This window comes from Solanum pennellii, chromosome 5 (genome assembly GCF_001406875.1).
Source record: "Solanum pennellii chromosome 5, SPENNV200".
NCBI lineage: Eukaryota > Viridiplantae > Streptophyta > Magnoliopsida > Solanales > Solanaceae > Solanum > Solanum pennellii.
Window position 1 is genome coordinate 45,025,900 of NC_028641.1, and position 27,746 is coordinate 45,053,645.

Here is a 27,746-nt window from a genome sequence, read left to right on the forward strand (position 1 = left end):
TCTACCAAAGGGACATTGATAGAAAGCTGCTTCAGCATTGTTATAAAACGCCGATATTTACCATCCTCGATCTTTTTCACTAATATCTGAGGGAAGGGTGGTTGTGGTCTAGGAATGGGAATTATCTTCATAGGGACTTCTGCATCTTTTCTAGTGCTCTCTGCTGCTTCACCACTACCCTTTACCACCTTATCATCATCCTTTTCTCAATGATTTGCTTACCACCCCGAGTAGTGATTAACATACAGTGCACATCATTTTCAGATTTTGGACAGTGTTGCTAGGAAGAGTGCCCGGTTGCCGTGTGTTCACTGTCGCAGATAATTGGTCCATTTGAAACTCGATCTGCTTAATCGAACTTGCATGTGTATCGACTTTTTGCCCAATACATGCTAAATCACACCTTAACTCTTTAATGTGCTCATCACTAGCATCGAACCTCCTCATCATTTTGTGCAACATATCCTAAACTCGCGCCATACTATCTCCACCATCCCTAGGAGTAACTTCACGATTTGAGGAGGGACATAGGCCCATTCCTATCATTTCTGTTACCGTAGTTACCCTTGTTGAAGTTGTTGTCGCGGTTGTAGTTTCCATCTCTGACATCATGACCCTCACGGTTATAGTTACCATAGATCCGACCTTGGTTCCCTTGACCTTGCGCCAATTATCCTGATTTGAGCCTTGGGCGCTCGGTCGAAAACCCCCCCCCCCCCCGTCTGCTCATGTACTGCATAGGAGTCCTCCGCATAATAGCATTCATCATTAGATGGTGGTGGTTTAGGCAAGTAGTTAACTGCATTTATCTTTTCTGCACCCCCAGTGATATGTTTTAGTACCAACCCAAGCTCAGTTCTCATCTGAGCCAATTCTTCACGAATCTCACCTGTGGCTGGGTTGTGAGTGGACTGCACTGCGAATGTATTTCTCCCTGTATCTGACTTCCTAGTACTTCAAGCTTTATTATTCCGGGAGATTTTCTCTAATTTTTCAGTAATCTCAGCATAAGGAAACTCCCCATAAGATCTACGTGCTATAGTGTCCAACACCGCTTTATTATTATCATCATGTCCTCGATAGAAGTATTCCTTCAGTGACTCATCATCTATACGGATATTTGGGACACTTCTCAAAAACGAGGTGAATCTATCCCAAGACTTACTAACTGACTCTCCTGGTAGTGCCACAAAGTTGTTCACTCTGTCTTTGTGGTTTAGTTTCTTGGAGAGCGGATAGTAGCGTGCTAAGAAAACATCCCTTAGTTGGTTCCAAGTGAAAATTGAGTTGTAAGGGAGCTCAGTGAACCATATAGCAGCCTCTCCCATCAATGAGAGAGGAAACACTCTGAGCCCTATTACATCCAAGTCCAAGTCAGGCCTCCCTACACAGCTTTTTCACTCTGCCCTTACCTTAGCTATATGGGCATGTGGATCCTCCGAAGGTAGCCCAGAAAACAAACCTCTGGCCGTGAGCATTTGCATTAGGCTACTAGTTACCACAAAGGTGTGTCCTGGTGGTACAGGAGGAAAGACAAGTGGCCCATCGGAGTCTGCTATATTATCATAGCCTCTGTAGTATGCTTGGGGCCGTGGAGCGGGATTTTGTCCTCTCTGTTGGTGTTCACCCGGGGCATCGGGTAACTACTGACCATGAACATCAACCGGAGCTGGGATGTTCTGGTTTGGATCATCATCATTAATTCCCAAGTTTCGATTCATGTTGCGTAGTGTACGCTCTAATTCGTGATCGTAGGGAAACAAGGGTTCTCTTCCTCTCCGTGTATTTGGCACATAAGGAGAGTGGTTCTGCACGAATGAAAAACAGTAAAACTAAGTAAAATCAAGAAAATATCAACTAACCTATAGTAATAAGTTCAAATTAATCTAAAAGCTACTTTCCCCAGCAGCGGCGCCAAAATTTTATACGCTCAAACTTACTTCTCAAATAAGAAGTAGCGGTCGTGTCAAGTAAATAACCCAACTAATGAGGTTGGGATCGTTCCCATGAGGAAAATAGTTTAGACTTAACTTCAATCTATTGATACTATTATTCAGTCAATTACTTCCTTGGAAAGCAAAAATGATAAAAAGGGGGGTTTCTATTCCTAAATAACTTAAAATAACTAGCGAAATTAAAGGAGACAACTAATAGCTTCGAATGTTGGAGTTTAATCAATTAATCAAAGTAACTAGGGTTACGTGTTCCCCACAGGTTCATAACTTGATAATTCTAACTAAAACAATTCTTTACTAGTATCTTGCATGCAAAGTGATAAGTTATGTATTTCTAAATCCTTGGTCCGGCATCTAGAAAATGTCACTCCGCACCTTGGTCCGGCTACGTGTGTTGCTATCCTAACCCTTATCTTACCTCATATTAAGCGTCGTATTCGATATTTGACTAAGTTATTACCTCGTACCAATCAATACTAGCCTATTAGATAGTATATACTAAATTTATGTTGATAATTCTTTTCCTATTATCTACCTCATTGGTCCGGCAAGTAGCATTATGGCGAGTTCTAACGTTGCCCATCCGTTAAAAAGACTTCTGAGTGAAAGAATTTATCAATACATGCAAGACACTATTCTAGAATTGTTATTTTAGTTAGGTTTTAGCTCATTATTTGCCTATGGTCCCACAACCCTAGTTATGGTGTTTAGTTACCTATAGTCATAATCACAATATTCAAATATATGGTATAAGAATTCATGTAATTACTTCAATGAAAAAGAGTAAAATCTGAAAGTTCGCTTGATTAATCAACAAAAATCACCAACAATAAATTACAAGAATCTCAAAATAATCAAGAATCTCACAAAAGGTCTAAAAAATAATCAAGAGTCTAACAATAATCAAGGGCCTAACAAAATAATCCAGAGTCTAACCTCAAAAACGAGGTTTTTCGAACTATTTATCAAAATGCGGCTGGATCGACGGACATTGCGACGGATCGTCATGGTCACGACGAACCGTCATGAACTCCGTCGTCCCATACTTTATGCAATTTCTTCTGATGCTCTCTACATTACGCTCGACAGCACGTTTAACGGATCGTCACAGGCACAACGGTCCGTCGAGCGTCTCCGTTCCAAAACACTTGAACTCTTGGAATATGGGTACTAGGACTACTTCTCTGAACTTCATGACGAACCTGCAGGACGGACCGTCATGGATACGAAGGTCCGTCACGCTTTCCGTAACCCCACACTTGGTCAGACTTCCCCATCTTCCTTCAGCAGCTGCACTACACTGCCACCTACGGACCGTCATGAGCATGACGGACCGTCACAAGCTCGTAGGTGGTCTCTTCTGCATTTCTTCGCTCAAAAACCTCCGCATTCATCTTTGGAAAGATTTCTCGCAAATAAGGAGAAACTTATATAAAAATTAGCACAAAAAGGCTTTTGGACAAACTAAACTTAAGGAAAAAGTATTAATAATACCGTGAAACCACGGTATATCAATACCCTCAACTTAAATTCGTTGTGTGTCCTCAAGCGAAGCACTATGACTCAATACAAGATCTTTGTACAATAGTATCCATGTTTTATCCTTTTCAATCATTTGGCTATTAATCCTGATTAAACTCATCATATTTATGCATGCTATGACTGTTAGGCTTGAATTATGTGGAATCAGACCATGACACAGACTCACCATGCACTAACACCTATCCTCTTCAATTTCTCACCGAGGTGCTAATATTTCCTGTACTGCAACTAGTGTCTTCACATCAAAATAAAATCCTCATTTTTCACACAATGATTTCAGTTTGAGTATAAGGATTACTTTTCAACACTCACTCTCAGAACAAATTCACACTCATTCATAACTATTGCCAGAAGCTTGCCCTTATTTTCACTGTTTTAAGTTTGCTATACAACCCTTAGGATCACGATAGGACTTTCTTAGATTGTAACACAAGCTCAGGGTCAGGTAGGGTATATTTAGGTATATTTTAGTGACTTTTTTCCCTCCTTGACATATCGGCTAAACATACCATTTTCTATCATTTTATTTTTCCTAGTTTCCCATACTCTTTCACCTTGCTATTTTCCCTTTTCTCTTCATTTGTGTGAGTGACTCTCTTCTTTTCTTGCTTGTATTTCTTGTAATTTTTTTTAACTTTTCTTTCAACTAATTCTTGAGTCACTTTACTTTTGTTCTTTCTCTCTCTTTGTTCTTTCAACCCCACTTTCCAGAGCATTCCTCATAATAGCCACCCTCAACTCATGGCTTTGGCATGAATCAAAGTACACAATACCCAAAGTTGGGTCAGGGCCATAAAAAGATTGTTTACTGCATTAGCCACCCTCAACTTATGTTTTTGGCATAAGCTGAGGTGCACATGTCCAAGGAGGGACCAAGGCCAACACATTATTCCCCGAAAAGATCAGTTGGGGTGAAAAAGAAAGGTCTAATTTTAGCTCAAATTATTTGGATCAAAGAAGGATAAATTTCATTTGGTTTTCTTTTATTTAGGCTAAAAATGGGCTATATTGAATAAGGGCCTATGATCCTTTCCTAATTGTCTAATACAGCTTACTTTTAGCAAGACTAACAACGCAAGTTCTAGCTCAGTACAAATAGTGGACTATTCAAATCTTCCTCACACTCACTTGACATCTCATCACTCAACCAGATTATCAGACACCTAAATCGAATTTTAGACTTAGGGTCATGCAATGGTGTACCTCTATGTCATGCTTAGAGCCACACATTTATCAATTACTATGCCTAGTCATGCATTATTTTCCATTTTATAAGGATATCATTTTAGCTATCATGATCAAGAATTAAACTATGTGCACAACATATAGACATACCAGNGTTAAACTATGTACACAAGATATAGACATGCCGGTTCAACAGTAAAAATAATCAGTCTCTTGGATAAAAAGAACACATGCAAGAAAACCCCAAAAGAGGATAGTGAATTGGGCCACTCAGACTTCACCCTAGCACTCACTTTCCATTTACCCCACCCCTAACAAAAAGACATGCAATTGTCCCCAATTCATAAAAAAATTGAAATACGAGAGTGGTAGGTGAAGCAAACCCGGGGAACAAAGCGCCGACGATCATCAAGCTGGTGGGTCCGGTTCCCCGGAACCCACTACCTCTGTAATCTGGATACCCTCAGTAGTGTCCTCATCAGCAACAACACTATCAGCAGTGCCTCCCTCTATCGCCACATCTCTGGAGCTAGATGCCCCAACAGCTGACTCTACAGCCCTCATCCGACGCGCCTCCTCATCAGCAAGCGAGGCTCTCCTCGCAGCCTCCATCTCACGGCCGTGCTCTAGCCTCATCCTCCTCCCGAACCCTACGCCTCTTGGAATGCTCTCGAGGCGGAGGTGGTGGAATCTAAGAAGTGGCGAATAAGGTCGCCATCACTGTGTCCTCAGCAGGATCTACAGAAGGAGCCTCAAACTCAGGCACCCTAGCCTCTAGGATCATATCAATGTCTGCTCGATGACTATCGACCGCAGCCTGAAGGGTCGACACATCCACCTGAGGGGCTGGCCGGGCTAGCACCCGCAACTCAAAAGAGTCTAAGCGCTGATGAACCTCAGCGATCTACCGCTCTATGTGCTGGACCATTCTCCGCCCCAAGCGCTCTTCTACCTCAGCAATAGACCTCTGCATCCAAGGCTGGATGTGATGCAGAAGTGTAGCCATCTGTGCCTCTAGTTTATGGACCCTAGCAAGCGGGAACAGAGCGGGGAAAGGGGCTGAGCGAGAGGAGCTCGAGGCAGTGCTACTACCCGGTATAGACTCGATCGGGGTAGTGTTAAAGGTTTCAGAAGCAGCCTGCGTAGACGTGCGAGACTGTGCTACCGTATCAGTAAGATTGTCACCAAGTGGAGGCAACTCTGGAAGGGGCCCTCTGCGTGGAGCCAACTCATTGGCCTCATCCCTGATGAGGCTGATATCAACAGTGCCCAGCGGAGTCTTGAGCTGATCAATGTGCCAGATGGGCACACCTGCGGACCTACATAAAGAAAATATCATGCACAGAAAAGGGTAAGTAGTTGTGACCTTTAAAGCCCTCTCGTGCATGACCGCCTGTAGAAGCCAAGCAAAGTCCACCTCAATCCCGGCTATCATCGCCGCCATCAGAACTGTACGATCCCATTCGACTATATTATCAACGGCTGTGGGGGAAAGGCAGTGGCGGAGAATCAACCATAAGAACTTAGCCGTGAAGGTCAGTTAGCCTTCTTGATGGCTCCCTTCGGCTCGGTTACCCAGTCGGCACCCTGTCCATCAACGGACAAGTGCAGGGTCACACACCTCTTGGTGGTCTCTCTCAGCAATGGCTCACGCAAGAATTGACCATCTTTAACAATTTGCCTCTGATAGTCAAACTTGGCGGTGAGAGGGGTCTGGTTGGCATCAACATCCTCGCTGTATATATACCGGCAGATGGCAGGCAGGGAGATATCAACCTGAATGCCACATACTCGGACATGCTCAAGTGTGGCTTGTTTGGCGGGGACAGCCCGCCTATCAATCTGTGATCTGAGAGTAGCCACATAGGAGGCGTAGAACTCTCGGACCAAGTCTTCACTATAACAGCCAAAAAAACGCGTTGTCCACTCCAGTCGGTGTCTGGTGAAGAGATTGTGGATCTCTGGCATAGTAGGGGGACTTCCCGTAAGGACCTGCCTCTCCAATATAAGGGTCCGTGTCATGACTTCTTTATCATTCAGAAACTTTGCGTCTGAATAAACTTGATACTGCCAGTCGACACACCACCGGTTGGGCTGGTCGGCAACCAGATTGAGAGCACTAGTCGGTGAGCCAGGAGTGGCTTATGAACTATCAGCCTCATTAGACGAGGAAGAGAGTGCAGCTGTGGCGGGTGCAGGGACTTCAGCAGACCCGAAGGCTTCCTCCGACCACGAAACTCCTAAGGATCCAGACGCTCCTTCTTCATGAGTAGTTGACCCAGTAGGTGTGACGATCAGTGTGCGCTCCTTATCCGACTGGAAGGCAGTGACTACGCCGGATGCCACCTGTTTGGGCGTAGCTCTGGCAGCACGGGCAGCTCGGGATGGAGTGGCGGTTCCTGGGGGCACGTACTCGGGGTCACGCTCATCATCAAAGCCAATGACCAGGCGGGCAGACGGGGCGACAGACTTTGATCGCTCCCGTGCGTAAATTCGATCTTGTTTTGGTGACATAATAGATAATACCTTTAAAGAATCAATATTAGTACAAGAATGAGCAAACAAGACGAGCAAAAACGAAACAAAATAAATGTAAGAGCTAAGTTTTAATGACTTTTTCTGTAGTAATAGGGAAACACAACGGACCAGGTGACGGTTCGTCGTGAGTACGACGGACCGTCATGGGGTCCGTCATGCCTTACTTAAACTATGTTGATGTGGAGACCCCTGAAGGAAAGTCTCTAACAAATATGAAGAATAAGCAGGACGGACTGTCGTGACAATGACGGTCTATCGTTGATGTCCATCGTGGAGACCCTTACGAGAGGGGTCTCTGACCGTCACGATGGTTTTGCAGGACGGACCGTCGAGGGTATGACGGTCCGTCGTAGATGTCCGTCAGAGGACACTTAGAAAAAGTATGGAGACCCTCAAGAGATGGGTCTTTGACCTTCACGACGGTTGTGCAGGATGGACCGTCGAGGGTATGACAAATGGTCGTAGGTGTCCGTCAGAGGACACTTGGAAAAAGTATGGAGACCCTTAAGAGAGGGGTCTATGACCGTCATGACGGTTATGCAGGACGGACCGTCGAGGATATGACGGTCCGTCGTAGATGTACATAAGAGGACTCTTGGAAAAACTTGGAGACCCTTAGGAACAAGGTCTCTAACAACCAGAACGGTTCTACAGGACAGACTGTAGAGGATATGACGGTCCTTCGTATATGTCCGTAAGAGGACACTTAAAAAATGGAGAGACCCTTAGGAATAGGGTCTATCACACCTAGAACGGTTGTGCAGAATGGACCGTCGTGGGAACGATGGTCCAGCGCATGTGTCCGTTGGTGGACACTTGGAGAAAATTGGACAGTGGGGTGTTGGGGATGTTGGGTCCGTTGGTGACTGCTGCAGAGTTATTTTCCGCAAAATTTCCTGGTGATGTGCCTGCAAATTTAAAACTCATTAGTAGATAATGCTTCCATTACGACAAAGAAAAAGTCTAAGTATTGGTTTGCCTCCCAACAAGCGTTTGATTTAACGTGGCGGCACGACTGAGGACACTTAATTACTCAGCCTTCATCAAGATGGTATGCCTCGATCACTTCATTTGCCGATTCAATATGCACAAAAAAGAGTTTTATTCGTTCTCCTTTCACCTTAAACCACACTCCCTCCTTTGTTTCTAACTCAACTGCTCCATGAGGGAATAATTGGGTAATAAAGTTAGGGCCAGTCCATTTGGACTTGAGCTTGCCCGGAAGCCAACGCAACCTAGAATTGTCTAAAAGCACCAAATCCCCAACCATAAACTCTCATTTTTCACTTTTTAGGTCATAATCCTTCTTCATCTTTACTTTGTATGATATAGCAGATACTGATTGGAGCTCACCACTCTGCCTCATGGACCTACAAATATTGAAGGTCGCTTCTTCATTGTTCAATCGAAATTTCATCTGCCCCTTTTCCATATCAACTAAGGCTCTACTTGTAGCAAGGAATGTCCTACCAAGAATAATAGGCACTTCAAAATCGACTTCATAATAAAGAATAACAAAATTTGCCGGAAATATGAACGACTCCACTTGTACTAGCACATCGTGGAGTATCCTTATAGGCCTTTTCACTATTCAAATCAGCCATCAGTAGTCGCATGGCAGTGGGCTTTGGGTCACCCAAACCCAACTTCTTGTAAATCGAGAGGGGCATGAGATTTATGCTTGCCCCCAGATCACATAATACTTTCATAAAATGTAATGACCCGACTGTACAAGGAATAGTGAACGCACCCGGATCTTCTATCTTTTGTAAGGGAGATCTTGTAGCAATAGCACTACAATGCTGTATTCTATCATCACCCTCGTAAGTGACCGATCTTTTCTTTGTAACCAGATCTTTCATAAACTTGGCCTAATCGGGCATTTGTTCTAGAGCTGCTACAAAAGGGATATTGATAGAAAGCTGCTTCAACAATGATATAAAACGACGATATTTACCATCCTCAGTACTTTTCACTAATCTCTAAGGTAAGGGGTGGTGGTCTAGAGCATGGGAATTACCTTTATAGGCACTTTAGCATCTTTTCCAGGTTATCTTCTACTTCACCACTACCCTCTACCACCTTATCATTATCTTTTATCACCTTTTTCTCCTTAGACGGCATAGGTGGGTCAATGGTCTGCTGTCCACCCCGAGTAGTGATTGCTATACAGTGGTCGTCATTTTACGGATTTTGGACAGTGTTGCTATGAAGAGTGCCCGGTTGCCTTGTGTTAAAAGTCGCGGATAATTGGGACATTTGCAACTCAATCTGCTTAATCGATATTGCATGTGTATCGACTTTCTGCCTAATACCAGCTAAATCACTCCTTAACTCTTTAATGTGCTCATCATTAGCATCGAACCTCTTCATTATTTTGTGCAACATATCCTCAACTCGCGCCATACTATCTCCACCATCCCTAGGAGTAGCTTCACGATTTTGAGAAGGGACATAGGGCCCATTCCTATCATTTCTGTTACCATAGTTACCCCTGTTGAAGTTGTTGTCGTGGTTGTAGTTTCCATCTCAGACATAATGACCCTCACGAATATATTTACCATAGATCCAACCTTGGTTTCCTTGACCATAAAGTCAATTCTCATAATTTGAGCCGTGAGCACTCGGTCGGAAACCCCCCGTCTGTTCATTTTACCGCATAGGAATTCTCCTCATAATAGCATTCATCATTTGGTGGTGGTGGTTTCGAGATGTAGATGATCGCATTTATCTTTTCCGCAACCCAGTGACATGTTTTAATACCAACCCAAGCTCAGTTCTCATCTGAGCCATCTCTTCACGAATCTCATCTGTGGCCGGGTTGTGAGTGGATTGCACTGCGAAGGTATTTCTCCCAGTATTTGACATCCTACTACTCCAAACATTATTTGTCCGGGAGATTTTCTCTAACTTTTCAGCAATTTCAGCATAAGGACACTCCCCATAAGAACCACCCGCTATAATGTACAACACTGCTTTATTATCATCTTGTCCCCGATAGAAGTATTCCTTCAGTGACTCATCATCTATGCGGTTATTGGGGACGCTTCTCCAAATCGAGGTGAATCTATCCCAAGAACTACTAACTGACTCTTCTGGTAGTGCCACAAAGTTGTTCACTCTGTCATTGTTGTTTAGCTTATTGGAGACCGGGTAGTAGCGTGCTAAGAAAAAGTCCCTTAGTTGGCTCCAAGTGAAAATTGAGTTATATGGGAGCTCAGTGAACCAAATAGCAGCCTCTCCCGTCAGTGAGAGTGGAAACACTCTTAGCCCTATTGCATCCAAGTCATGCCTCCCTACACATCTTTTACACACTGCTCTTACCTTATCTATATGGGCATTTGTGGATCCTCAGAAGGTAGACCTGAAAACAAACCTCTGGCAGTGAGCATATGCATCAGGCTACTAGTTAACACAAAGGTGCCTGGTGGTAGAGGCGGCAAGACAAGTGGCCCATCGGAGTCTTCTATATTGTCATAGCCTCTGGTGTATTTTTGGGGCTGTGGAGCGGGATTTTGTCCCCTCTGTTGGTTTTCACCCGGAGCATCGGGTAACAACTGACCACGAACATCAACCGGAGTTGGGATGTTCTAGTTTGGATCATCATCAATAATACCAAAGTTTCGATTCATGTTGCGTAGTGTACGCTCTAATTCATGATGGTAGGGAAACAAGGGTTCTCTTCCTCTCTGTGTATTTGGCATACAAGGAAGATAGTTCTGCAAGAATAAAGTAAAATTAAGAAAATATCGACTAAACTACAGTGATAAGTTTAAGTTAATCTAAAAGCTACTTTCCCCGGAAGCGGCGCCAAAATTTGATACGCTCAAACTTGCTCAAATAAGAAGTAAAGCGGTTGTATCATGTAAAGAACCCAACTAATGAGGTTGGAATCGTTCCGACGAAAATAGTTCAGACTTAACTTCAATCTATTAATACTATTATTCAGTCAATTATTTCCTTAGAAAACAAAGACAATAAAAGGGGGGGGGGGGTTATTTCTAAATGAATGAAAACAATTAGCTAAATCAAAGTAGACCACTAACAGTTTGAAATGTTGGAGTTTAATCAATTAATAAAAGTAACTAGGGTTTACGTGTTCCCCACATGTTCCTAATTTGATTATTCTAACTATAACAATTCTTTCCTAGTATCTTACATGCAAAGTGATAAGTTATGTATTTCTAAATCCTTTGTCCGACATCTAGAAAAATTTCACTTCACACCTTGGTCCGGCTACGTGTGTTGCTATACTAACCCTTACTTTTACCTCATATTAAGCATTCTATTCGATATTTGACTAAGTTATTACCTCGTACAAATCAATACTAGCCTGTTAGATAGTATACACTAAATCTATGTTGATAATTATTTTCCTATTATCTACCTCCTTTTTCCGGCATGTAGCATTAAGACGAGTTTTAGTGTTGTCCATCCGTTAAAAAGACTTGTAAGCGAAAGAATTATCAATACATGCAAGACACTATTCTATAATTGTTATTTTAGTTAGATTTTATCTTATTATTCACCCATCGTTCCCACAACCCTAGTTATCGAGTTTAGTTACCCATAGTCATATTTACAATATTCATATATATAATATAAGAATTCATGCACTTACTTCAATCAGAAAGAATAAAATCCAGAAATTTACTTGATTAATCGACAAAATCACCAACAATCAACTCCACAGAAAAGTGTAACAATCCAAAGATTAATAATCAAAATAATCTCCTCACAAAGAATCTAACATAAAAATGTCTAATAACAAAGAGTCTAACCCCAAAAATGAGGTTTTTCGAACCATTTATAAAAAAACAAAAACCTAATAAAAGAAGGACTCTAATTGCGGGAAATCTGTCAAAACGCGGTTGGGTAGACGGACCTCGCGACGGGTCGTTGTGGTCACGACAGGTCTTCATGGTCTCCGTCATCTCATACTTTGCAAATTCTTCTGCTGATCTCTTCATTACCCTCGACGGCAGGTATGACAGACCATCACAGACACAACGGTCCGTCGAGGGTCTTCGTTCCATAAGAGTTAAACTCTTTGGAATTAGGGTACTGGGACTACTTTTCTGATCATCACGACGAACCAGCAGGACGGACCGTCATGGATACGATGGTCCGTCAAGCACTTCGTAACCCCACACTTGGTCAAACTTCCCCATCTTCCCTCAGCAGCTTCTCTACGAAGCCACCTACGGACCGTCACCGGCACGACAGACCGTCACAAGCTCCGTAGGTGGTAACTTTTCTGCATTTATTGCTCAAAAACTTCCGCATTCATCTTTAGATAGATTTCCTGCAAATAAAGAGAAACTTACATAAAAATTAATACAAAAAGGCTTTTGGACACACAATAAAGTTAAGAAAAAAAGTATTAAAAATACCGTGAAACCAAGGTATATCAGTATATATTAAATAATTTAGTTTATTTAGTTAGTGATTAACGGATTAAGTCCATAGTATAATTAATACCCTAAACCGGTTAGCCCATGGAAAAATTAAATAAACTAGTGTAATAGGTATTTAATATTATTTTCTTAGTCTAGCACGAAAGGGAAAAATTCAGTTGCAGCCAAAATCTTTATCGGAAGGTAAAGAAGATAACATTAAGCATATTCAGTTTAGGTAATTTAATCATCATCATCACCTTTATTTGTATGCATGAGTAACAACATATTGATATTGTGATTAAATGTGGGGCCCTAAGTGAATAATAACCAAAATTGAATGGAAAGTCGTAATTAATAAACCTAAAGTGTTCCAAATCCTGTGGTGAATCTACAATGTATATTGCATATTATTATTATATGTTGGTAATGTAATGAATCAGATTTCTTTTTGGATTGCTGCAATATTGATTTGTTCCAAATTGATGATAAGTGTTGTTATATGGGTTACTACTCATATGTTGTAGTGACTAATCATAAACTAATTATAACCAATGATTGGAGGGTGTGGTATTATAGGATAAATACCCTAACAAGATTCTGTCAATTAGTTTAACTTCGAAGTATTGTGTCTTAAGTGGGATTCAATTTCAGATTTTATATAATTATCCCTAATATTATTAATGTTTTGATATATTGAGATAGGTAATTGAACATTAAGTATATCATATATACATGAATACCATTTGAGACTATGATATTGGGAAAATTGGGACTTAACCATAGCCTTTATATTTGAGAATATGATATTTGATATATTAGTTGGGATCAAGACTTATGAACTTGACTATAGTTTAGATTGAGTTTTTGGGTGTAAAATGGACACATAGCTATATAAGTTTTGTTGGTTTCAAAATCTTATTGTGATTATTATGTGAATAGATTTCATTTATTTGGGAGCTCAATGAAAATGGAATGCTCAAGTGTCGGAGCGAATTCTTGATTATTTGAGGCAAGTGGATTTCTAAACCCTTGATAAGTATATGGATTCATGTATTTCCTTGTAATATGCGTTTGCGATTAATGATGTAAGATCCCCAAAATGAGTTGGGGTGTTTAGATCCTCACATGTGCCTATAAGCTTGTTAATATGTTAATTAAGTGTGTTAAGGTATGCATGAGTGATTTGAGACGTGCATGTGTGTGTCTTGAGTGGGCCTGGCTTGTTTGGAAGTGTTGCAAGTATTTGGTTTTGGTGAAACTGGTGTGGAAGGTCCTTGAATTTTTAAGGTTCATATTTACGTTGGAAAGATCTGGGTAGGACTCCCCAAGAGACCCCCAAAAGCCTTCAAGGAGGACCGAAGGTTGTCAAGACACTGCCTTGGCAATGTAAATCGACGAGTTCAAATGATGCCCCATCCTTTAATCGATACCCCGTCGATGGGAGGCGTCACTCAACACTTAGACGTGTGAGTTTAGCCTCCCAGGAATTAGTTATAATCGCAAATGACGAAGCAACAGGATGGCTCATCCGACCAGACAATGCCCCGTCGACTATACCCGTCGATGCATCCTGCCACTTCACTGCTTGCACGCTGTTTCATTAAGGGGTGAATTTTCCAATTCACTCCAATTGCTAACCAGACCCTAGTTAGTTTATTTGGTTAGTTTTTGGTGTTTTCAAGTGATGAAAAGTGTGATAACCCCATTCCCAATTCAATTTAAAGAAATTAGACTTCCCTCCCAAACCAAACTCTTTGTAGAACCTCCATTGAAGGTGAAGCTCAAGAATAACTTCGAGATTGTATTTACATGGGTTAGTCACCAAGTTTTAAAGGTCTTATGCTAGATTGAGGTATGGTGATCCTTCATCTCTAGTTCATCTTCAATCTAGAGAGTTCCCTTCAATGTTTTTCAATGCAAGTTCATGATCAAATCTCTTCTTCCTCAATGTAGCCATGTTTTCCTTCTCAAAACGTTTTTAAAGGCTTCCTCATTATGAATTGATGTTAAAATGTTGATTGTAACATAAATTTCAATCAAATTTCATGATGAACCCATGCTCCCTTCAGGTTACGATTTAACCTATGTGTGGGATTTGCGATATTCTATTTATGTTGATTGAATAATGATTCTAGCATATTGAATTGCTTATATCTACTGACTATATGGTAAGGTGATGATGTATTATGTGATATTGGATCAATATGGATTGATGTTTGAAGAACTTGATTTTTACTTCCTATTGAATGTTAATGCATGACCTTCACTGTAATCTTGATTAGTGCATGATAAAAGGATTCATTTATGTAAATTTAATTATAGCTAATGTTTATATTGATGTTATTTATGCATTGTGGGTATGAATCACTCATGATCAAAGTAAGGGAATCTTAGTAAGATTGATCAACATTCTTCTAACCTATTGATTGATAATGTATGTGCATGATTTTAATTTAATCCTAGGGTAGATGAATCATGAGTTAGACTTGATTAGTATTTCTTAGATATTTCCTTGGCTTGATATTATTAATGAAATATGATTGAGGATCAATGCAAGGGAAATTTGTTAACGATTCATGTCTCTCTACTTTCTAGTGTATTGGTAATGTAGTGTACTTGTTGGTAGTATTATATTGTAGTGGATTATTCATGATTTCGTCTATGTTAAAGTATATTTAGCTACTTCCCTAAACATGAATTTTTGATGAAAAATTTTTATTGATCAATGATGATCAAAGATTGATAAATTGGTAAGAATGACTCTTCCTCTCTACTTTTTATTGTATTGATAGTTGATGAAGCCTTGTGTGACATTGTGTGGTATGGTCCACTTATGGTGTAAGGCTTACTATATTGTAAATATATATGTAATGTGATCATGCACTTGAAGGCAATTATACTATGAACGTGTGTTGGTGATGATAACCCTATGTGAAGTCTACGCCTAGTCTCCTATTCTAGTTGTGATCTAGGTTGTATGACTATTGTTTAAGCATGTGTATAACTATGTTAGGGATAGGCTTAGGTGCTGCCAATTATGAGTTGTGATTGTTAACAATCCCTTACCTATGTACCCCTAATGAATGTGTGATTAGCCATGGTTAGGAGTCTTGAGTGCAAGTAATGTAGTTATCTTGTCTCCATGCTATGGTGTGATGTATCGTCTATGTTTGAAGGTGCATTATGGTCGTAAGACGGTTGCTACCTGAATGCGTTGTTGATGGCCATTATGTGATAATGTTCACCATTGTACTAACACTAACACTTCATGCATGCTTACAAATAGGTCAGGTTCATGGTGTGCACTTGTGTCTACAACAATGCATGTAAAGTCTATGTCTATGAAGCATGTAATGTATTCCCTCAACTAGGATGACTTAATAGGTGTACTAGTATGGGAAAGGGTATGGACCTTGTCTATTCATTGCACATGTGTACCTTGATAGGATAGTTCCTAGGTTTAGTCTTCTATGTACATGAGTATGAATGCATGTTTATGTTTTAATGTGCATATTGTCTTCATGTTTTTATATGAAAGGATTTCTCAAAAAATACTCTTATGCATTGATGCATGAACATGTGTGACATTAATGTGTTATGTGAAAGGTTTGCTCACATATAAGTATACACACACATGTATGATAATCTAGTCAATGAAGGGGCCTTGAAAGGAGTGCTCAATTGTACCCTAAACTAGATAGGTGCTTACATATGCTATGTCCATGTGAAAGGTTTTCTCACGTGATTTAGGTTGATGAACTCTCATCTATGACCTATGAGCTAAGAATATGAGGAGTTCACTCTCCTAAGCCTAATTTTATAAAGTAATGTTAATAAAGGCTTTTTAATAAAGGGGAACTTAGCTTAGCACCGAGAGAACTTGAAGTTGAGGGGTGTCTGTTCCCATGTGACGAAGGTAGGTCACCATAGTCTTAACGAGGTGGTTAGCCTCATAGCTCAAAGGGCATAGAGTGATGTTTCCATTGTGGATAACTACAATTCCCCATTTGTCATAAAGAGATTTCCACATATACCTTCAAGTTTCGTAAACTATGCTTGCCACATAGGATTTAGGAAGTTATTTTCACTTAGTATGATAGGATGTGTTAATGTTCTACTTTCCCTTGGTGTAAGGCTCTACAACACCAAATTCCATGTAGCACCCATGGTCTTAGTTTCAGTTAAGGCTATAGTTTCCCAAAAGTAAAATGGACAAATGGAAGTAAAGTAAAAACCGTAACTAGGATAAACTAAGGGTAGTTTCTTAGTGTAGGTGGGGGTATGGGATTCCACCTATGCATTGAACAAGTGGTTCTGTAGGGAAGTCCTAAGAAGGTGTTCTAATGCATATGACTATGTTTATTTTCCTTGTGCATTATTTGTAGTATTTGTCTACTTGTTATGAATATATGCATGGTATGAGTCGTAATGGATCTATGTGATGAAGGTTTTGCCTAGTTTGGATGAAGTTATCTTCACTTGATCTATTGATGTATTAATTAGATGTTAAGGCTTCTAGTCTCATGATAGGTTTACTAAGTATGTGTGAGGTTATGGGGATTTACATGTATATTGCACTAGTAGACTTATATTGGTATTGTATGTAAGGTTTCATAATGTTCTATGTGAAGTGAAATTATTATATGTGCAAAGTGAATAGATTTCACCGAAATGTCCTTGTGGTCTTGACTTCAATGTGTCTTGCAGTGTGCTATACCTCGATGATGGTATGTGTTGGCTTGTGTAGGTTATATGTATGATTTCTTGTGGCCTTAAGGTGATATATTGAACCAAATATTACAAAAGAGTTACTTGGACAGTTAAGGAATAAAGAAGAAAATGATTCACTGGAAAGAGAAAATAAGCTCACGGTAATGTGAAAGTGCTTACTCTAAAATGGCCCTAAACTGCCTTAAATGCATTGTATGATTTTATATTATGTTTTGACCATGAAATATGCCTATATGAAGTATGTAAATTATATAATGCTTATTGTATGAAGGTTGTACGAATATTTTCTCAAAAAGGCATGAAGTATGATTTCAAGAAAAATGTCCCTTTTAAATGCATGTTTTGCATGGTTTCCATACTTAGTGCATTCTTGTAATAACTACATTCTTCTCTACTTTTTACACAAAGTGTAGGTTATGGGTGCTTAAAAGATGTCTCTATGAATGAGGATCTGGTTATGTGTTTCCAAAGCTCAAACAAAAGGAATCCTTAATATTCAAGGATGTCCTATGTAAAGTCATGTTTAAACTCTTGTAATTATATACTTATGATCATGTTTGTACGGTTGGTGTCCCTAATATACTCTATTGATGTTGATTCTAGGATGGAAAAAGAGACTATAGTCTAAGTAACTTTTGATATTTTATATATATGAAGTGATGTTTCTAGCATATGATGTGTTAAGAAAGTTTTAAATAGTCCGCTAAATTTACATATGAAAATGTGACGAATGATAACTATGGAATTATATAAGACCTCTGAGTTGTAAAGTACGTCATTTTACATCTAGGGGGTGCTCCCTAGTCGTGACAAACGTGGTATTAGAGCACGAGGTTTATGAAAGTGGTTTTAGGTTCCAAAAGTCTCATATTGCCACGCCTAGTAGAGTCTCGATCATCGATGGTGAGTCATGACACATCTATGATCGAGAGGTTATAGGACGATCGAGTTTACTTTCTTCATCATTCTCATGTCGTGCCATAGAACTTAACTCTATAAGATCTCTCTCTATGTTTTCTTGTCTGGTAGTCTTTTAGATGTGATTGCTTGGATGAGATGGTAATGCTAGAGGGAGAAAAGGTGAGTTTTGATGCTTATCTTGGTTTTATTGTTTCATGAGTATGTGTGAAGGTGAATTTATGCCTGCTTTTAGGAGGTGATGCAAATTATGGTTATGTATGTGAAATGTGAGAAATAATAGGTTATGTTGATATGATGTCCTAGTGTCTATGTATTAGATCTATGTCAAATAGCAGGTTATGTTGAGAAATTTATGCCATGATATAGTTAAAGCATGTTAGAAGTTGTTATGGTTAAAATGAGTCTCTTTTGGAGTGGTGTGTTGCTATATGACTTAGAATGATGATAGTCCGACGACATGGTTTAGACTTGAAATTCTTTGAAGAATGTGGTAAATAGCAAGTTGAGCACGTTGCCTAACTATATGTGTTGCCTTGTATGGATTGGAGTCTTTTGTATAGGCTTGGTCCTAGAAGTAAGGGTAGCATGCTTATCTTGGTAGGGTGATGATGTGGGTTTGATTTACCTAGAAGTTACCTTACTTAAATGTTCATCGAAAAGAAATAGGCCTTATGGATATGTCTCCTCTATTGTTCCCCTAATGTTTTGTGACCTTTGATGTTCATGCTATAGTTCAGACCATATGTGATTTGGTAGTATCACCTATCTCGAAAGATATGGAATTTATTTGGGTGTTAGGCCTAGAGGAATGATGATAGTTGAGTTAAGTTTCTCTTAATTGAGTCTACCCTAAGTGGGGGATGGTGATATGATTAATAAGGTTGTAGATATTTCTATATGTTCCTTCTATGTTTATTTGAGCTTGATACTAATGAGTTTCTAATATCTTGTTTATTATGAGAGTCTTGCATTAAAGTATGATTTTCATGTTCTCTATATCCTATATATGTCTTACTTGACACTATGTTATGCATGGTATGAGGATTCTAAATTTGCATTAAAAAGGATTTTTTACTAAGTTTATGTTTTCTCATGTTGATTATGCATCTTGATATACTAGTTGTGCATTTAACTTCATAAGATAAGGTAAGAAGCATGTTTGAAGTCACTTATAATGTGTGGTGTTTTAAGCCATTAATGAAAAAGTTGAGTCTCCTTGAAATGAAAATGATGAGTCTCTTGAAAACTATGTGACTTTTTTGATTAAGAAAGCATGATTTTAGGCTTAGTTTTGAAAAATGAAGGCATGTATAGCTATTGTCCTTGTGTGTTCCTATAAATTGTAAGATTTCATCTAAATGGTGCATGTTTATGAAAGCTATTGTAACGCTAGGAATGGACAATTTGTGAAACGACTTCCTATTGTTGTGATGTGTGTGGTGTAAATTACCATTTTTACTACATTAGGAAGAAAATTATGAGCATGCTTTGTTTAAAAAGTTGAGAAATTCTTATTTAAAATGAATAGACCTTTGTGCCATGCTTGGGTGAGGACTCATGAGACATGTAAGTTTGTTGAGGAGAAAGACATTCCTCCAAGGACACAACTAAGCATGGTATGGTTGAGTGTGACCCTTATGGCACTAGGTCTAACTAATAAAGATTCATGTTGATTCAATCGACTAGAGTCAATGTGCACTGAAGTAGGAGTGCCTATTTGCTTCTTGAGTGTTGTTGGAATCTGCCTCTGTGTGATCTTACATGATGATCTCTTAAAGAATTCAAATGTAAAGACGATGTTATGATCAGAAGAAAATTGTTCCTCCTATGAAAATGAAAAGAGCCTATGTGTTTGATACATTAAAGAGCGAGTGAATAAAAGTTTTGCTTGCCTGTGTTGCATTGAGTGCTAAATCGTTTTATGTTGTGTTCCTTGCAATTTTGTTGCATTGACATCTATTTGATGATGTGTGACTGTTGTAAGTTGTTCTATAATTCATTGAAGTCCTTGTTGTGATTAAATTATAAGTGTCCTTCAAGGACGAATGTTCCCAAGTGGGAGATATTGTTAACCCTTAAAATGAGTCAGGGTGTCTAGAGTCTCACTATCACATCCGGGTTTACCCGCTAGACGTAACCGGCGTCGTCGTCCTTTTCAAGGACTAAGACTAGCCTCTTAGTCTCATGTCATTACATTCATAGGTTGAAAAATGCGGAAAATTTAAAACTATCATTATCACTACTTCGAGGTTGATATAGACTTCTACATACACATAAAATATATATTCAGATAGAGTGTACACAGACCCATCGTTAGGAAGGTGACATAGCCTTGTACTTTTATTGCACATACATATATGTAAAATATAAAAATAGTCTCAATGATTGTCTCATCTCATACCATCTAAACGAATATCACACTATGGGCATAGCCCTTACATCAATTCAACAAGACCATATATAGGTCATACAAAAGTGCAATACTCAATTAAAAAGGAAAGGAATGAAAGAGTCAATAAGCTCATAATAAAGTTCCTAAGCTAGAGGATGGCATTGCCCTCGAAAGTTGAGGACCTACCCTACTTGGATGAAAGGAAGAATACAAGCCTTCAACAATGTTGCCTTCCAAACTCTTCAACGACCGGAACCTCAAATGTTTGGGAAAAGGTAAGAAAATGGATTTTGTACTCCACATGTACTAAGTATGGGATCTTATGCACATACACAAGAAAACATGCTAAAAAGACTTTGTTATCAAAATATGCCAAATTACCCCTATAGGGGACTTAATGCAAAGTCAAGTAAGTCATATCAACCAACCAAACTTGCTTACAATCTCATGAAGTAATACATATCCCAACATACATCAAACCATGATTTACTACAACCCTAACATCAAGGAGTAATATCACAAGAATGAATAAGAGTCAAACATATCATAATAAGAAAGACAACTAATCACAAGTCCTTATTAAGTCAACAAGTGCAATGACTAAGCAAAGCCCCATAAACTTACTCAATCAAGTATTCTCAACAAGAAAACATGACCAATGTCCTACTTTACATATCATCGAATTTAGGCTTACAATTCATCATATATTAACATTATAACCCAAGGCATATTTATAAACGAACTAACCAACAAATAGTATCAACAATGTGCCATGGTTATCATATATACATATATTATCATAACATAAACATATATAAGAGCCTCCTTCTAAGACTCCCCTCAAGAATAACTAGTGCAATGTTTAGGTAGAGTCCCATACCCCTAACTATACCAAGCAAGACCTCTTAGGTTGTCCAAATTAGAGTTCAAGTCCTTTAATTCATTTTACATTTTGAGAATATCTTCCCCTAACCGACATATACCACATACGCTAGTGTGGAATCCGGTGTCATACAACCCTACATAAAAAGAAGGCGGACTACTTGCCAAGGTAGTACCAAAACATGAAACATAGAAACTACGTGGATCCACTAGCTAGTATTCCTATGGGGGCAACATTGTTCAAGAACTAGGAGATATAGTTGGGACCCTCTTTATGTGCCATGAATTATAGTCTCCAATCTCAATAGTAATGTAGTGTTCCTACCTTCCCTATGTGAGAAGGGACACTCCTTAATTTAGTTCACTCGTTATTAAGCTAGAGTCCCTTTTTGAAATGTCTTTAAGCCTTTAATTATCAATCATAGCTTAATTTAGGCCATAGGGTCTACCCCTTGTATAATCATCATCATCAATAGCTAAATAAGAATTGTATGAGTCCTTTCATCACAATTCATATATATGAGGTTAACACATTAACATTTCATAGCATATTAAGGTACGTTGATAGTTTTCACCATCTTTATATCACACACACCATAATCAACCTCAATACAAAGTCAAGACAATTAAATTCAACATCATACCACCCTATAATCCTAGTATAAGGCATACTTCAATGAAATATCATGACTTAACAACAATTAATCACCATTGGAAGTAAAGATAGAGATTCTAAGACTTACCAAGTCTTCCTCATAGTCTATCATCAAGGTCTAACCATCAACCCATAACTCAACCCAACTTGGGGAGTAACATCATCACGCAATAATAACCAATAAGATAACAAGGCCAATTGCATCTCTATAACACAATTCAACTCCAGATTACAACTTGAGACAAGATACATAGGCTAATTTCACATTACAATTCATACCCTAAATCATAACTGGAGAACTAGAATGATAGGCATATAATTAATTTTAATTTAATAATAATAAAATCATAGGATATTAATCTAATCAATAACCAACTAAATTGAATGATCACAATATAATATAGGTCAAGATCACTTCCTAGGGTTAGGGATGGAGGATCATATTCTTCAATTTAGACAAAACCATCAACAATTTCCCTAAACAAGTTTAATTACATGTTAATCTACTCAATATAACCTAAACAAATCATCAAAAACTGAATTCATAACTTGAATCTCGTAAGTGGATGAAACTGATAAGAAAACCCAACTTTTGAAATCTATTTTAAAGGAACCCTTTGAGGAAAGAGTCTAAAACGTGAATAGAACCCATACCTTAACCTTTGTCAATAATTTGATGGTGAATTCGTCCCTTTACGGCACAAAACACTAGTCCTTGCTAGTCTTCAATGGTGAGTTCATGTAGAGGGAGAAATAGGAGAGGAGGAAGAGAGTTTATTTGAGAGTTTTCTTTATATTAATGATGGTTGTGAGTATTTATATTGAAACTTAATCAACTTAATTAGTCTACTTTTAATCCCCAACTAACCCCTAAACCACTTAATTAATTGAATCTGACCAACTTAAATTAGGGAGGAACCTCAACCCTCACAGACGAACCCCTAATCGACGGGCCGTCTGTGAGTCGACGGACATCCCCCCGCCTCCGTCCTGCACTTCGTCGCCTTGGTCAGAGACTTATAGGCAAGGGTTTTCCTCCGATTTTCTAAGTGTGGGACGACGGTGGCATCGATGCCCCGTCAATCCATACACGGACCGTAGCCTGCACCTTTTCACTCCGTCGATGAGTTCATAGGCTGTTCGGGTGAATGGGCCTTTTCCACCAGCCTAAGTGTGGGAAGACGGTGGCATCGATGCCCCGTCGATCCACCCACGGGTTGTCTTTTGTCCCGTCGATGCACAATACCAGGCAGTGTTGTATCAAACTACAACGATCCTCCTGAAAGGCCCTTGGTTTGTCCTTGGGGAGTAGTACCCGGACGTTTCAATCATCAACCCACTCAAAAACCTATTATCTATATTTCCACCGACTTTCAAACATTTGTGACTCCTAAAAGTTAGTCAAATAGGCTAAGGTACACTAACCTCCCTTTGAAACAACTCCTCGGATGTCATGGACGTTTTGGTTCTTAAACCTCCTAAATGACCTATATTCTTTAAAAATAGACTTAGAAATAGTACTTAAAACTTCTAACACCTATGTTAGGCTTCACAATGTGTCTTGGATTTTCAAGGTGTTACATTATCCCCCCCTTAGGAACATTCGTCCCCGAATGACACTAAAATTCTTTTGAAGGAAGGGATATGCTCAAGACTCGCAGCCCAACAAATCATCAATATCAAATCAACATAAATCATGTCATTTCAACAAGGGAAATATCAAAACTCATATTACCACACGTAAGTCTCAAAACACTCCATCATGAGGCATTTCCTTCTAACAACACTTATGAGCTCAACATACATTACACGAGTCAATTAGAACAATGTTCAACTTAACAATATTCTACCTATAATTTCATAAAGACTCACCATATCAATGTGCACAACATAACTCAAAACAAGCAAAAAGCGAAATTTCAAGTTTTAAGAGAAATACTACACTAACTTCACTGTAAGTTTTTCAAAAATGCATAATGTGCAAAACTTCACCCAAAAATCATGAAACTTCAATTTCTAGTCATATTTATATTATTAAAAAGAATGACTAACCTTAATTCTATAAAAGATGAGGGTAACAAGCCTTAATGTCAGCCTCGGCTTCCTATTTTTCACCCTCAACTAAATGATTTTTCCATAACACCTTTACGGAAGCCACCTCTTTATTCCTCAACTTCTTGACTTACATATCAAGAATTTGAACCGGAACTTCTTCATAAGAGAGGTTATCCTTGACACCAAGACCCTCAATAGAATTAATTGACTCAGGATCACTGATACACTTTTTCAACATAGAAACATGGAAAGCCGGATGAACCAAAGACAATTCACTAGGAAGTTTCAACAAGTTGGCAACCTTACTAACCCTTTGAAAGATTTCATAGGGAACCATATAACGGGGATTAAATTTCCCTTTTTTGCCAAATCTAACCACCCCTTTCATTGGTGAAATTTTCAAATACACCTTATCACCTTCTTCAAACTCCAAATCACTTTTCCTATGATCGGCATAAGACTTTTGCCAACTATAGGCCGTTTGCAGCCGGTTCCTTATGATATGAACCTTTTCCAAACTCTTATAAATCAACTCGGGAACAAGAAGCAATGTCTCACCCACTTCAAACCATCCAATAGGAGACCTACACCTCCTACCATACAAGGCTTTATAGGGAGACATGGAAATGGATAAATGAAAACAATTGTTGTAGGCAAACTCCACCCAAGGTAAATGTCTATCCCGACTCCCTTTAAAATCAATTATGCACGCCCTAAGCATATATTCAAGTGTTTGTATCGTGCGCTCCGCTTGACAATCCATCTGGGGATGAAAAGCGGTGCTCAACTTCACCGTAGTACCTAACCCTTTTTGGAACGACCTCCAAAATCTAGATGTAAATTATGCGCCCCGATCCGAAATGATGGATAACAGAATGCCATGGTGGGACACAATCTCATCTAGGAAGATACTTGAATAATCCTCCGCCGAATATGTAGAGTTGACGAGAATAAAGAGAGCGGACTTATTCAATCGATCCACAACCACCCATATGGTATCATAGGACCTTTGAGTCCGAGATAAACTAACTACAAAGTCCATATTGATGTCTTCCCACTTCCAAGTAGGAATTGGATCTTTGGTAGTAAGACACCCGACTTTAGGTGTTCGGCCTTGACTTGTTGGCAAGTCGGACACTTACTAACAAACTCTGCTATGTCCCTTTTTACACCTTCCCACCAATATATCTCCCTTAGGTCAGGGTACATTTTTGTCTACCCCGGATGAATTGAGTAGCGGGACCCATGTGCTTTTTCTAGGATCCGATCCCTCAACCCATCTACATCGGGAACACATAATATCCCTTGGTACCTTAACACACCATCCCCCCCTAAGGAGAATGATTTATTCAACTTTCCGATAACAGATTATTTCAATTCCATTAAGGCTAGATCAAGGTGTTGTTTGGACTTCACCTCAACCACTAAAGATGGCTCGAAGTTATGATGAAATATAGCACCCCCATCCGGAGAACTCTCAAACCTCACCCATAACCTAGCCAAACTATGAACTTCCCTTGCTAGGTCCTTATTGTCTTCGTCAAGAAGGGATACACTATCCATAGTCATACAACTTAGGGCATCTGCAACTACATTAGCTTTGCCTAGTTGATAGAGGACACTCATATCATAATCTTTCAACAACTCTAGCAACCTTCTTTGTCGGAGATTCAACTCATTTTGGGTAAACTCATATTGTCGACTCTTATGATAGATAAAAACATCAACATGAACCCCATACAAACAATGCCTCCGAATTTTCAAAGCAAACACCACGGCCGCTAACTCAAGGTCATGAGTGGGATAGTGTCTCTCATTCAACTTAAGTTGCCTAGAGGCATACCCTATAACTTTCCCATGTTGCATAATCACACACCCCAAGCCCACTTGGGATGCGTCAAAATACACTATAAAACCCTTTTTACCCTCCAATAAAATCAACATCGGAGTGGAAGTGAGCCTAGCTTTCAACAATTGGAAACATTTCTTACATGCCTCCGACCACTCAAACTTCTTACTCTTTTGGGTCAAAGTAGTCAAAGGAGACACAATGGACGCGAAATCATCCATGAACCTCTAATAGTAACACGCTAAACCCGAGAAACTCCTAATATCAGTCTGAGTCAATATTCTAGGCCAGTTTTTCATCATTTCCGTTTTCCTTCTGTCTACCTCAACTCCCTCACTAGAGATTATGTGCCCAAGAAATGTCACCGAACTCAACCAAAACTCACACTTACTATATTTGGCATACAATTGATGTTTTTTAAGGGTTCGCAATACTACCCTCAAATGACCCATATAATCATCCCCATTCTTCGAATATATCAAGATATCATCATTAAAAGACAATGACAAATGAATCTCGATAATTTCAAAATACTCTATTCATTAGGTCCATAAATGTCGCCGGAGCATTAGTGAGACCGAAAAACATGACCAAGAACTCATAATGCCCATACCTAGTCTGAAAGGACGTCTTTGGTATATCCTCCCCTCTTACCCTAAGTTGGTGATACCCCGATCACAAGTCAATTTTTGAAAAGTAACTCGCCCCTTGGAGTTGATAAAACAAGTCGTCAATCCGAGAGAGAGGGTACTTATTCTTAATTGTAACCTTGTTGAGTTAGAAGTAATCAATACAGATTCTCAAGGACCCATATTTCTTCTTCATAAACAAAACAAGAGCACCCCAAGGAGAAATACTCGGCCTTATAAAACCCTTATCTCATAAATCCTTGAGTTGAGCCTTCAAATCCATCAACTCGGACGGATCCATCAGATAAGGCGGAATTGATATGGGATTTGTATCCGGTAGCAAATCAATACTAAAGTCAATTTCCCATTTGATAGGAATACCGGAAAGGTTATTAGGGAAGACCTCCGGAAATTCACTCACTACGGGTGCCGACTCGATGGGAGGAACTTCGGAGTCTAGATCTTGGACTCTTACTATATCATATAGACAACATTTTGAGATCATTTTGCATTCTTTTAGGTAGGAATTAATACGACCTCTAGGAATAGAATTTCCCCCCTTCCACTCAACAACGGGTTCATTTGGGAAGTTAAACCTCACCACTCTGGTCCTACAATCAATGGATGCAAAACATGCATGCAACCAATCCATACCCAATATAATATCAAAATAAAGCATATTGAGTTCTACTAGATCAACATAAGAAACTCTATTGGGAAACATTATTGGACAATTTCTATACAATTTTTTTGCAACAACCGACTAACCCACTGGAGTAAACACTGTAAAAGGTTCATGAAAAATACCGGGTAAAATATCAAACCTTTTAGCGACTAGAGGTGTAACAAATGATAAAGTAGCGCCGGGATCAAGTAAGACATATACATCAAGAGAGAGAACTTTCAATATGCCGGTCACCACATCGGGAGAGGTCTCTTTCTCACCCATAGAGCGGAGAGCATAGAAGCGGTTCTTCTTTGGAGGATCACTAGAACCATTTGCTTGAGTTTGA